The following is a 12,411-nucleotide window of genomic DNA, read 5'->3' on the forward strand; positions in this document are numbered from 1 at the left end:
GAAACATTTGTAATAACATCTGGGAACAAAGCTGTAAATTCAATTTTTACTTTGTAAAAACAATAAAATCCTATATAGTCTTGGGTGCCTATAATCCACAGTGCCAGGTGCTTGTTACCATGTACTGTAAGCTAAACTCCAACAAGCCACACATGCTGGACTCAGGAAGTAAAATGGGAACTGCCGACCATTGATCTGATGAATCATCCAATAACAGTGGTCCCTGTGGTACCCATTAGAAAGCAGATGGCTTTCACCTCCACTAACTATGACCTGGATATCCCCGTGTACGCTGGGGACAGCAGCTGTTGCAAACTGGAAGAAGACACGCACGTTGGCTGTCCATGTCTACAATGTTTGCGAATTGTTCAGTCGCTTTATTATCCCAAATGGGAAACTTTGCAGTCAGGAGTGCAAGATAAAAAAACACATACAAACAACGTACAAACAAAAAGACAATGATACATAGACATGAAGTACAAAACTGTTTCCTGCACGTAAAATTGCTGTGCTTCATTCACTGAAGGACAAACAGACAGAACACTTAAATATCTCCTCTCCTTTGCCTAATGCAACTCTAAGTGCGATTCACTTCTAACTGCTGCAAATTTAATACAAACGCAGAAATCAGACATTGAGCATAATGAACTGTGAGTCAGGTCTCTGTGTTTTTACATGTCCTACTTATTCAAATCAATGTCAGAGATACTTAAAAAAGAAATGTAAAAAGGAGATCATTTTTTACAAATAAATAGCTTAAATAAATAGCTTTTTTATGTATGGCTTCAATGAATCTGAAGGACTTATGCATGCTCAACTGCCTTTGATTTACTACTCTATTAGGAAAATATTCAGGAGCAGCTCAAGACAGTAAAACTACTCAAAGGGATAACAGTGCTGCGACTGTGCCTGACCATACTGTAGCTTAAATGTGTGTGTATAATATATGATGCAATCATGCTAGAATCTCTGAGGAAACTACGAATATCATCACGAGTGGATCCAGTAGCAGCAGCTATGGATGTACGACCTACGGGTCGTGACGATAGACCTGAGCCATGCAACGCACTGTGCAAGCAGAAAAGCACCCACAAGAAAAACACACTCACATGCTCTGCTTGCATGCAGTGACCCCATTGCTAAACAAGTTTATTACGACCTCCAACGGCTTGAGAGGCGATAGATCACAGCGGGGGAGGCCAGGGGTGAATCCATCAAAGCGACTTTAATAAAGACCACTTGATTTGGCCTGCTGGCTCAACAGATGAAATGGTTGTGTTCAGGTCTAGTGAAGCAGACCAAAGTCTGGGCCGCACTGCTTCTCTACTTGTCCCAGTCCCTGTTTATTAGATGGGTTATTTGTATACACAGAGGCAGAGAGACAGGGAGATAGTAACTTTAGAACTGTTACAATATTATCAAGATTTGTGTCAGTATGTTATTGTATATACTAGTTCTCGTGGTGGCGAACTTAAGGCAAATAGTTTCTTTTACTGTTTTTTAGGGCTGTCAAAATTAACGTGTTAATATGTTAGTGCAAATTCCTTTAAACGCCACACATTTTTTGGACGCGCGCACATTCTGTGATTTGGGCATCAGGAAGCTATGCAGCAGTAACGTTATGGATTGCTGTCAGAAAAAAACCTCCTGGCCAAGCATACAGCTGATGCAAAGAACCCTCCTCCCCCTCGCCAAAGGCAGGCCATGCTGGATAGTATGTCATGTGGTCATAGGTCATATCTGTTGTTGCTTGATGGGCTTGAGTTTGCCATATTCTACTTTTTGCTTATTTTTTGAGCATACAGTAACTTTGAGATTATTCTAGAGAATATTCTAGACAGTATTTTTCATTGTTTAAGATTGTTGCAATAATAATCACATTTGAATAAAGCAAGCATATTTGTCCACTTCCATGTTGATAAGAGCATTACAAACTTGAAAAATGTCCTTTTTAAAAGGACATTTAGAACAGTTAAAAAATGTGTGATTAATTTGGATTTAATCGCAAGTTAACTATGGAACTATGCAATTAATTGTGATTAAACATTTTAATCGACTGACAGCCTTACTGTTTTGTGTCAAAAACACTAAATATTTGACTTGTGTCTCTATTAGCTCCTACAAGTTCTACAATCTAGAACTTAAGCTCTTCTTTCGCATTCATTCACTTGAGCAATCATTACAAATCCTTGTTATTGGGACAGGCTTTGTTCAAGACTTAATTCTGAAGTCTAATAAGACCACAAGCATTTCAAAGAAACCAAATATGCATAAAAAGTACAGAAACTGCTTAAAAAAATGATGTAAAATACATCTAAAATGTTCTAATTGGAGGAAGGTGTCTAAATTTAAATTTCTTGTCAATTGACTTGAACAAGCAGATACAAAATATACAATATGTGACTGCATCAAACAATGGGGGAATTGTTTTAACTAACTTTGAAGCCGCTTAAAGGAATAGTTTGACATTTTTGGGAAAATATGTGTATCCCCTTTCTTACTGAGAGTTAAATGAGAAGATCAATGCAACTCTCATGTCTGTACGATGTAGGGTAGCTGGAGCCAGCGGGCAATTTGCTTAGCTTAAAGACTGGAAACGGGAAAACAGCTAGCTCTTTCTGAAGGTACTAAAAACGGCAACAGCACTCTTAAACTCAATCCTTAACATGTTATGTTTTTTTTTTTTTTTTTTTTTTTTTTTTTAAACCTACAAAATTGGTAGTGCAACTCCGTGTTCAGACAGAGAGCGAGGGGACTTTTCACCTTGTGTTATTCATGTTAATTTGACCACTGGGCAGTTTGTACACTGTGTTTGCTTGCCCTGAACACCAATGTCGCTAACTGTGCAGATACAGACAAAAGCTGTAAGCTAGCAAGCAATCGACTGTGTGTGTGGCAGTTCAACCTCAGACTGACTCTTTAATGTTTTCACTCAAGTTAAACATTTCAACTCGCAGACTCATTTTCATATCAGTTTGCGTCGCCGTTGGCAAATTGGCTTCGCGTTTTGTCTGAATACAGTAAAAATGTTTACTGTATAAACATATTTACTGTAATAATATTACGGTTGGTTATGTGCTCCAGGAAGTCACTGCGCCGGGCAAAAATAAAGTCCTCCATGGAACTCCCTGTATATGGCAGATTTGTAATTGTAATTTTTACACTACAGCTATTGTACAGATTGAAAAAATGAAATATGTGTTCATTAGTGAGCTTTAGAGGTGCTGGTAAGGCATATTTTGTTACCTTTGGACTGAGCCATGTTAAATGTTCCACTATCTTGTCAGTCTTTATGCTAAGCTAGCTAGCTGGCTGCAGCTTTATATTTAGCGGACAGATATGAGAGTGGTATTAAACTTCTCATCTTACTGCGTTCAAGAAAGACAACCAAAATGTCTAATTGTACCATTATGTAAGCTACTTAAAATATTGTTATTGGATTCAGAATGTCCAATAAAAAAAGCGGCATTTTTTCCCAGAAATAAATAGTTACTGTATGTCAATAAAACAACTCAATTGAATTAAGCTGAAAGAGAGACAGAGAAAGAGGAATGTGTTTGTGAGCGGATGGTAGGGCAGAGGAGGGGGTGGGCATTCATGTATCTTCGTACATGTTGACCCGCTAGGAATATTAATTGATGTGAACAGAGTGTAATCTGGGCAGTTTCTGCTACGCGGGACCTTTAAACCTCACCTAAGGATTTATCATACAACCCAGCTAGACAGATAAATGCAGGAGAGGAAAGAGAAAATGTAGAGACTGCAGGAGAGAAAGGAAAAAAGGGGAGGCAGAGCCAAGTGCTCATAATTCCTTGTCTCTCCCTACTTCTGCTCCAGTGTCTTTGATTCATAAGAGGTATGATGGCTGGCCAGGGCAGGGGCCAGGTATGGCATTTTGGCAGGAGGAGGAAAAGAGGGAGGGCTGGGGAATGATTTGTAATAGTCGTTCCTTGCTTTGTGGTTTACTGTGTCAGCATGCCGCCCATTTAACAGTGGTCATCGAAAAAGCAATACCATCCCTACATCTGCCTGCAATGCATCAGCTCCTATGTCTCTTTGAGTTTTTCTTTATAGAAATAGAAAAGGCAAAGCAGCAGTTGTCATGTCATGTTTAAAAAGGTGATGAAAGGAGGGGAGGAAATGCCACCTCAGGCCACTTGGGGGCACTGGTGGCACAAAGAATTTCTTCACCTGTCTTTTTTGTGTTTTGTAAAGAGATGTTGATTCGGCTGCTGCTTGCTCTCTCTGTCTGTCCCTCCACCACAGGTCTGGATTATATAACTATGCATTCATTAACACATCTTCTTCCATGTGTTCCCATCTCAGATGGTTAACTGAAGGCTACACAGGACATTAGGGAGGAGAAAGAGAGAGGGGTGGCGGATCGAGGGGAGAACATTTTCTTCTTTCTTTCCTGTTTAATATAATAATAATATATAATTTCTTACAATTGCAACTCCGCTACCGCTCTGCAAAAGTTAATTCGGAGTCAACTTTGGAGAACAGGCAGGGGATCTTTTATAGTAATCTACAGGTCCAAGCCAGACTCCTCTTCAACGCCAGATGTATTATAATGGTGCGTTCTTTTTGTCCACCGAAGTCGATCGACGAGTCGTTTTCCGGAGTTACGAACCAGAAGTTGCAAAAAGAACGCCACCGAGGTCGTATACGACTCGTCAAGTCGTCTGAACTCAGAGGACCCCGAGTTCACTTTCAAAGATGGCTACGTCGTGCATCACACGTAGTAAACATTGTGGTTTTCTACAATTTTAACCAATTTTTGTTGTAACCAAATGAAGAAGTCGTATACATAGCGCTGTATACTGCTACCTATATGCATGTCGCTACAGTCTTATGAGTTAAATACCGCCTGATTAGTTATTTTGTAGCTTGTGCAGCTGAAATTGGCTAGAGACGCTCGGTTGCTATATGACAACAATGGCTTTAAGCCGAGTCTTGAGCAGAAAGCAGAGCAGTAGCCTAATGTTAACGTTAATCAAAACGAACTTTTCATGTATCAAACTGTGAAATATATTTGTGTAATATGTCAATAACTGGGTGAATAGAATCCTAAATGTTACTAAAAATTTTACAAAAATCCATCTTTTCTCCGACTCGTAGTATTGTGTGACAAAAAGAATGCAACAACCCTCTTAAGTTCTCTTAATACATCCATGAACGAACCGCGGTTATTCGTTTTTTGACATGGATGTGACGTCACACTCGAGCTACTAGTCGCGATTACAAGACAAAAAGAACGCACCATAAGACCAAACCGGTTAGACTCCGTCTACAGGCTGCCACTCTGCACTTCAGTCTCGTCACATTTTAATCTTGCGAGATCTCATGGGATGAGATCTCGTCACACCTCTAGCTATCAGTGAAATAAAACTGGCCTTTCAGCGGCACTGTCTGGCATTTCTGTTGTCATATCAGCATGCAGGCTATCCCTCCCTCTGTTTTGTGAAAAAAATGCTCTCAATTCATTCCTCCCCTTTTTATGCAAATAGCATGCCCTCCCAGACTGAGGGATGTGTAAAAAATACATAAGGGCCGCTCAGTTGCTGTTCAACTAAATGTTGCAATGAGCAAGACGTGAGATTTAAGACCCTTTGAATATGGTGTGATCATTACAGGCGCGTTGGCTCCGGCATCTGACAAACAGACGGCACACTGGTATTTACTCATTACAGAGTTTACAGTGGATAGCCAGCACAAACCATCAAACAAAAACCATCCTGACATCAGCAGCAATTATTTCGACAAGAACGCATTTAAAAAGAAAGAGGACAGTGGAGAGTGGCAAGATGTGTTTATTAGGCTTGGGCCGGTGTAAACCTTTTCAAACCAGTTTCATATCAAGCCCAACTCCAGACCGGAATGGTATTCCGAAATGTACCACTAGGTTTCACACTTGTCTCAAGTCGCTCCCGAGTGAGATTGAGAGAGCCCAAAATGAGTGTAGCGACTCTGGACCACATGGTGGCAGTAATGCACCTCCAAGCCCTGACTTTTTTTTTTTTACTTTTTTGGTTTAGATGTTAACGCTTTGCCTTGTCTGTTTCAGCTCACCTATCTCGTCAGCTTCAAATCCAAAATGTTTTGAGAGTTCTCGAGAGTTATCTCGAGACACTTTACAAATGGAGTAGGTCTAGACCACACTATAATTTACAAAGCCCCAACAATTCTAATAATTCCCCAAGAGCAAGCAATGCGACAGTGGCGAGGAAAAACTCCCTATTAGGAAGAAACCTCGGACAGACCCAGGCTCTTCACTACACTGAAGCTAAAATAAATAAAATCCTCAAATAAATGTACAATGTACAACCTACAGCAAAATGGCAAAAGTAATTTACTACATCGGAGCTATTTTTTTATACATCAATGTTCACGACAAATAGATCTGTGTTTGGCGGTGGCGACAGTAATCGTCAGCAGTTTAATTTCAGACCGCAGCAGAAAGCTCCGCTGTGAGCTTGAGCTTCAGAATGCTCGGGTAAACGTAGTTTGTGTGGACCCTACCGCACTACTTGATCAAGGTAGGAGCTAACGTAGTGAAAAGCTATTTGATTCCGAAAACAGCGATGCTATTGAGAAGTAGTTAAACTAGTAACACTACTGCCCAACACTGCTTGCAAAATATACAAGTTGGATTTCATGCCGTGATGCCATTGGTTGCTAATTTGGCTACTTTTTAGTTTGCCAGAAGGTATCATAGTGACAAATGCCGGAGCAAACGGTTTGCATAAAATCAAACCAGTTTAGCCTGCTATACCGGACCAAACTGGTTAAACCGATTGAAAATCGACCCAACTCTAGTGTTCATGCTAGCTGACAGGCTGCAAATAGTAGCGCAACAGTGATGTGCAGAGGGATGTCTCAGACCACCCTTCTTAAAGAACTACAAGATACAGCTACAATGATGATGTAATCTCCAATAACTGGAAGCTAACAATAAGGCAAATGTCTCCTTGCTCAACAAATCCCATCACATAGCACCAACTGAGCATCATTTTAACTCCAGTGCACTCACAGATTGTTGCTGACCAAGTTTCAGCCATTTATCCCCGCAGTCTACTCTTTCTAAAATGGATACTTCCAGCATGATAATGTGCCATCAGATGCATTAATGTGCCCCTGGACATATTTACAGAACTGTGTGATGCTATCAAGTCAACATGGGCCAAGATCCCTGTGGGAAGTTTCCAGCATCTAGTTGAGTCAGTGTTGTAGTTGAGCAAGTTGTTTAAGAGGTGAGAAGCAGCCAGCAGTCCCCTAAAGGGAAAGTCCAGTGATACTGTGTAGTTTTCATGTCAACAAATAAATGTCATGTAAAAGCAACAATAAAATGATCTTATTAAAGAGTATTGCCTGTGTAGCCAAAGTTCGATATAGTTTATTCCTCTGTGCCATAGAGCTCCATTGTTATCCAAAAACTATTAAAACTCACATCAGTGAGCCACACCGTGACACTGGCAGACATTACAATGATAATGGGCACTGTAGTGTAATTTTAATCAATCCCACATATTCACATTCTGCTGCAGTAAATACTCACTAAAGAGCACCAAATCTGCAGTTGAAAATAGTCACCAACAAATGCACCATTTACTCCTGTTTTATTAACATTTGCTAAAAACCAAAGACTAACTTTGTGACCTAAACAATGTACGTTTCAAGTGGGAACAAATGAGCTTGTGGTCAAAAGCTACAAACAAGGTAGGAAAGTATTAAGAGATGGATTAATGCAAGTTATAGCATATTGCCAGCGTTAATAATTAGCACTAGAAAGGCCAACGGGTAAAATGTACCCGCCTGGCATTTTTAAATGCATGTAACTCTGTTGTTATAAAACCCATTCATCTCTCAACGTGCATTGTTTACACGTCTTTTGACAAGGCGGCTGCAATATCACAAGCTAGAGCAAGCTGGATTTGGACATGAGTGAGAAGAATCGGGGAGAGATCAATGACCCTTCATTTTAAAATGCCATATTTGCGAGTGTCGACAGTGTTGCGACAGCGGGTAAAAATCACCCACTTGGTCGTTATAGGAGTAAATAAAAAGAGCTGCATATTTACCACAAGGATTTTTGCTAGTGTGCGTTTGTACACAAGTATACAGTAAAAATATGCATATGTTCTATATCTGTATACGGTTTGTGTCCATGCAGTAGGGCTGGGCGGTATGACCAAAGATTTGTATCACGGTATTTTTAAAAGAATCTGGCAGTTTCATGGTATATCACGACGGTATTTTCTTTTTGCTTGACTGGGCCTTTATATAGGTTTATAATGGCTTATTCTACTGTCAGGAGTACATAAAAACGAAGTTACTAAAAGCTTTGATTACTAAAGGGTTTGCTTGGCTCCACAACATTATACAATAACTTTATATGAAGGAGAATGCATCAAACAGTTACAGAATCTAAACTATTTTTATTGTGCAAACTGCAAAGTAGTAAAATAAGCTTAAATCGAATGAATACACATGCAAACAACTTTAACATTGTTTCTCTTTTGAAACAAAATAGTAGTGAGCTAGTTGTATAAACACTCCCTTGGACACAGGTAAGTTAGTTTGTTGTAGAAAAGTGGGCGACTGAACGTAGCTCCGCTGTCAGCCTCCTTCACTGTTTGAATAATGTTAGTGGGTTGGCGGACGTATTTCAGCGAGGCAAGACATCTTAAATCCAGTGTTTAAATCATTGCTCTGAACCATAGACTGTTTATGCTCTGAACCCGTCTCTGTCAACGGTCTGTAGCGGACCGTAGGTGGATTGTTATTGCGTTCATAATGTTGCTCCGCTGCAAGCTCGAAGTGACATGTCTTTAACATTAGCACGGCCGAGTAACGTTAGCGCAACCAAGTAATGTTAGAGCAACGGGCAACAACAGTGGCTAAATTATGTCCGTTGTTTTTAGAAACAAAAAAACTTTGGAACAACAGACGGCTCCTCTCTTGAGCATATGTTGTTCTGGTGTATCTCCGGTCTTTCTTCATCCTCTAAGGCCGGTTACACACTGCCGGTGTTCTGACGATCTATGCTGCCTTGTCGAAAAATGCTACCGTAGCGTAAATCGATAGTAGAGTCTATCGAGTCGCGCTGCCCTATCGAAATGTGCTTCCTTATGTGATATATTTGCCCGCATATTTCCAAATGTGCAGGCAGGCTGAATCCCATAGAGGTATAACTCTAACAGTATTGACATCTTATGTTTATTTGAGAATATTTTGATACTCCATTATATCTTTATTGAATATTTCAGTGGTAGCATATTCTGATAGACAAATATACCATATCAAATAATGCTCCCCCAACAGAATCATTATATATTGCACCACTACTCACTCCATGTGCACTGTCAGGAGATAAGGAGCATATTTTGATATTCTATTAAATTATATTTATTGAATATTTCAGTGGTAGCGTATTCTGATAGACAAATATACCCTATCAAAAGGTACAATGAATAAATTATTTATTAGATATTACTCTATTAACCACAGTATCGGCCGTATGTCCGACCGCAAGGTTGCATAGATTTATGGGCGGGGAATCAGACCATGCTTGTGGGTCGTGCGCATGCGCAGAACCGCTAAGTAGCACATCTCGATAGGTAGCATAAATCGACAGAACACCGGAGCAGCGTGAGCGTGGCATTTCTGTTGCGTGTCAGCTGCGTGGATTTGTCTCTGTCTTTACACACCAGAAACGTGTCTGGCGCGGCGCTGCTGCTGCTGCTGCTAGCCTTGTCTGGACACATGTATGTTTCCCATTGATAAAATTAAATACCATGTTAAACATAAATCTATACTGATTTGATTACAGCAAAGACAACGTCGGCAGTATTGACGGCAAAATAGGCTACAGAATATTTCGTTCTGTATTGACAGGTGCAATATTAGAAAATTACATTCATATATTTGCATTTATATCAAAACCTAGAGGCTTTCAAACATCAACATGTCATTTATTAATATGCATTCGTGTCTAAATGACATATAAACATATTTTCCTATTCTATTTTGCCTGGAAACGCTTCCAACACGCTCGCGTCTCGCGTGAAAAATAGGCGTTGGTTCTATTTCTAGCAGGCACGGGTCTCAGACGCGGCGTCTCACGCCTGCAGTGTGTAAGCTCTCTAACCTGTTAACATGGGAGCCGAAATATAAACGGACACACCACGCAGCTGACAGTGTGTAGCCGGCCTAACTTTCTTCTCTGTTCTTGAATGTGCAGTAGCGACCGGAGCCTAACAGACTGTTATGCTACCTGGCTAGCTAGCAGCTATAATGTTGCCCAGCATGCCATCCGGCGGTGTAAATTTGTAAATGTAAAATTAGTGTTAGAAAAGTCACAAATTGTTGTGTGCTATGGTGTTTTATCCTGTTAAAGAGAGTTAGTTGTGGGTTATTAATTGTTGTTATAAAGTTACTACCATGAGTGAGAAGGGTACGCAGTTAACAGGGCTCCCGTTCTCAATTCACTCGCAGATTACTCTGCGGCAATGCACCGGTATTACGGTATATGAAAAATTCATATCATATGGGAAATTAATACCAGTATACGGTATAAACCAGTATACCGCCCAGCACTACCATGCAGATTATTTTTTGTGGGTGCTGAAGTTTGTGGAAATGGCAGCTTGTCTCTCAGGCGGTGTGTGTCTAGCCAGGTCCTCTAGTATGTGGGCAGAAAACAGAGAAGCTGCTTTCTGGAGCCATCACAGCCCTGACAGTAAGATGAGTCACTGTGAAAAACATGGCACCATGAGAGAAATGTTTGCAGAAGGATAGAAGTTACAGACAACAAAAGTTCATGAGCATTGTATACCAAAGGCAGCTAGTTCCTTTGGACATTACACTCTTGTTATTTAATGTGGTTTGTAATCACGTCATTCAAGTTTTTGTGTAATTAAGGCAGGCTTGAATATAATAGTTGCTTATTTTGTTCTTCAGTAGCAACTGTTCAAATCTGACTTTTGAGACAGAGCCAGTCCCTCAAACATCAATGAATATCGGACAAATTGATCTATTTCTGTCATTGTCTGTTCAGTACCTGGCCAGGCCAATCAGAACAGGTTTCTCTTCTCCTAAGCCAAAATGCCAAGAGCTCTGCGATTACTGCGGTAATTGGCTTGAATTGGCCATTAGTACTCAGCATGAGTTAGAGTCCAAAACACACATCCATGGACAGATGCGAATTCAATCAAACAACCCTAGTCCCTCACTAATGCGCTGGCAAGTTCTTTTTTTCTTTCTTTTTATTTACAGAGATTAAAACTGTGGTTTTCAGTTCTTTTGATTATGAGAAAACCTCTGCGGAAGTTTCAAGACTATGACAGGTTTGTTACTTTAGTTAGTAATGTTTTCAGCTAATTTCCAAGTTAATTGATGGGCTTGACAATGATCATGGAGGTGTGTGTCAAGATGACATGGTGATAGGATGAATGATTAGATACTAAACGAGACATGATACACAGTAATGAGAAAGCCTTTGAGAACTATATTGGCATCTTTATATTTAGCACTGTGATCAATTGTTTTCTTTCATTGTATTCATGCATACTGCCTTTTGTCAATTTAGGTCCCTGACACTCACTCTTATACTTGTAATCAGTGTTGATGGGCGTGTTGAGTGTCAGTGTGTCGACGGTGGTGGTGTGATACAGGTGTCTAAGTTTACAACTGCCAATCATAATTGGAGCTAATAATCACTCACTGCTACTGTGTTAAATACAACAAATAAAAATGTACGGCATCCGTCATTGACGTTATCGTCATATTATGCCACGTTGTGGATTGAATTAAAAGTATAATACATAAGTTGTCATGAACACTGTGCTGCTCATCTGACGGGTCATAAAATATGCATATGATAAAACAATGGACAGCTGATGCAGCTGTGCTGCACATCATATTTAATTGATGTTGCTTTAAAATGTGGGCTCCCGGCACGGATGTCTCATTTTGTTAAATGCCTGTTGCCTCGACTCCTCTCTCTTCACATCTCTTCCTCGACTCCTCCGCTCAAATCTTCTGTGGGCGGGACTAAGACATGAGGACGGGAGCCGAGGAGAGGAATCGGGGATGCACACACTGGGAATTGGGAAAGGTCTCAGGTCTCTGTTTAGGCTGGGCAGCAGAGAGACAAGACTGCAGTATATAATTTACAAGTCCTGGAGCTGCTCCATAGTCTGTTAATAATAGAACAAATCCTGCGACAGTGTGACAGCACCCATTGTGATGTACTGGGATATACAAACATGCTCTGATTCAGGCCTACAGTCAAATAACATTAGGATGTGATATATCTTAAAAATCCCATAAGGTCACAAATTCTGCGTCAATGGACCAATGCCCAAAAGTGTCACCTGATGACATTATCAGTCCAGTTACTTCCTATGA

At 40.3% G+C, this 12,411-nt stretch overlaps 1 protein-coding gene across 4 annotated transcripts in view; it reads right to left on the reverse strand.

The window, feature by feature from the left end:
- The window catches only part of col9a2 (procollagen, type IX, alpha 2), a 144,358-nt gene that overhangs the window by 61,278 nt on the left and 70,669 nt on the right, over positions 1 to 12,411 (reverse strand). The window lies entirely within an intron of this gene.

This window comes from Perca flavescens, chromosome 14, assembly GCF_004354835.1.
Source record: "Perca flavescens isolate YP-PL-M2 chromosome 14, PFLA_1.0, whole genome shotgun sequence".
Classification (NCBI taxonomy): domain Eukaryota; kingdom Metazoa; phylum Chordata; class Actinopteri; order Perciformes; family Percidae; genus Perca; species Perca flavescens.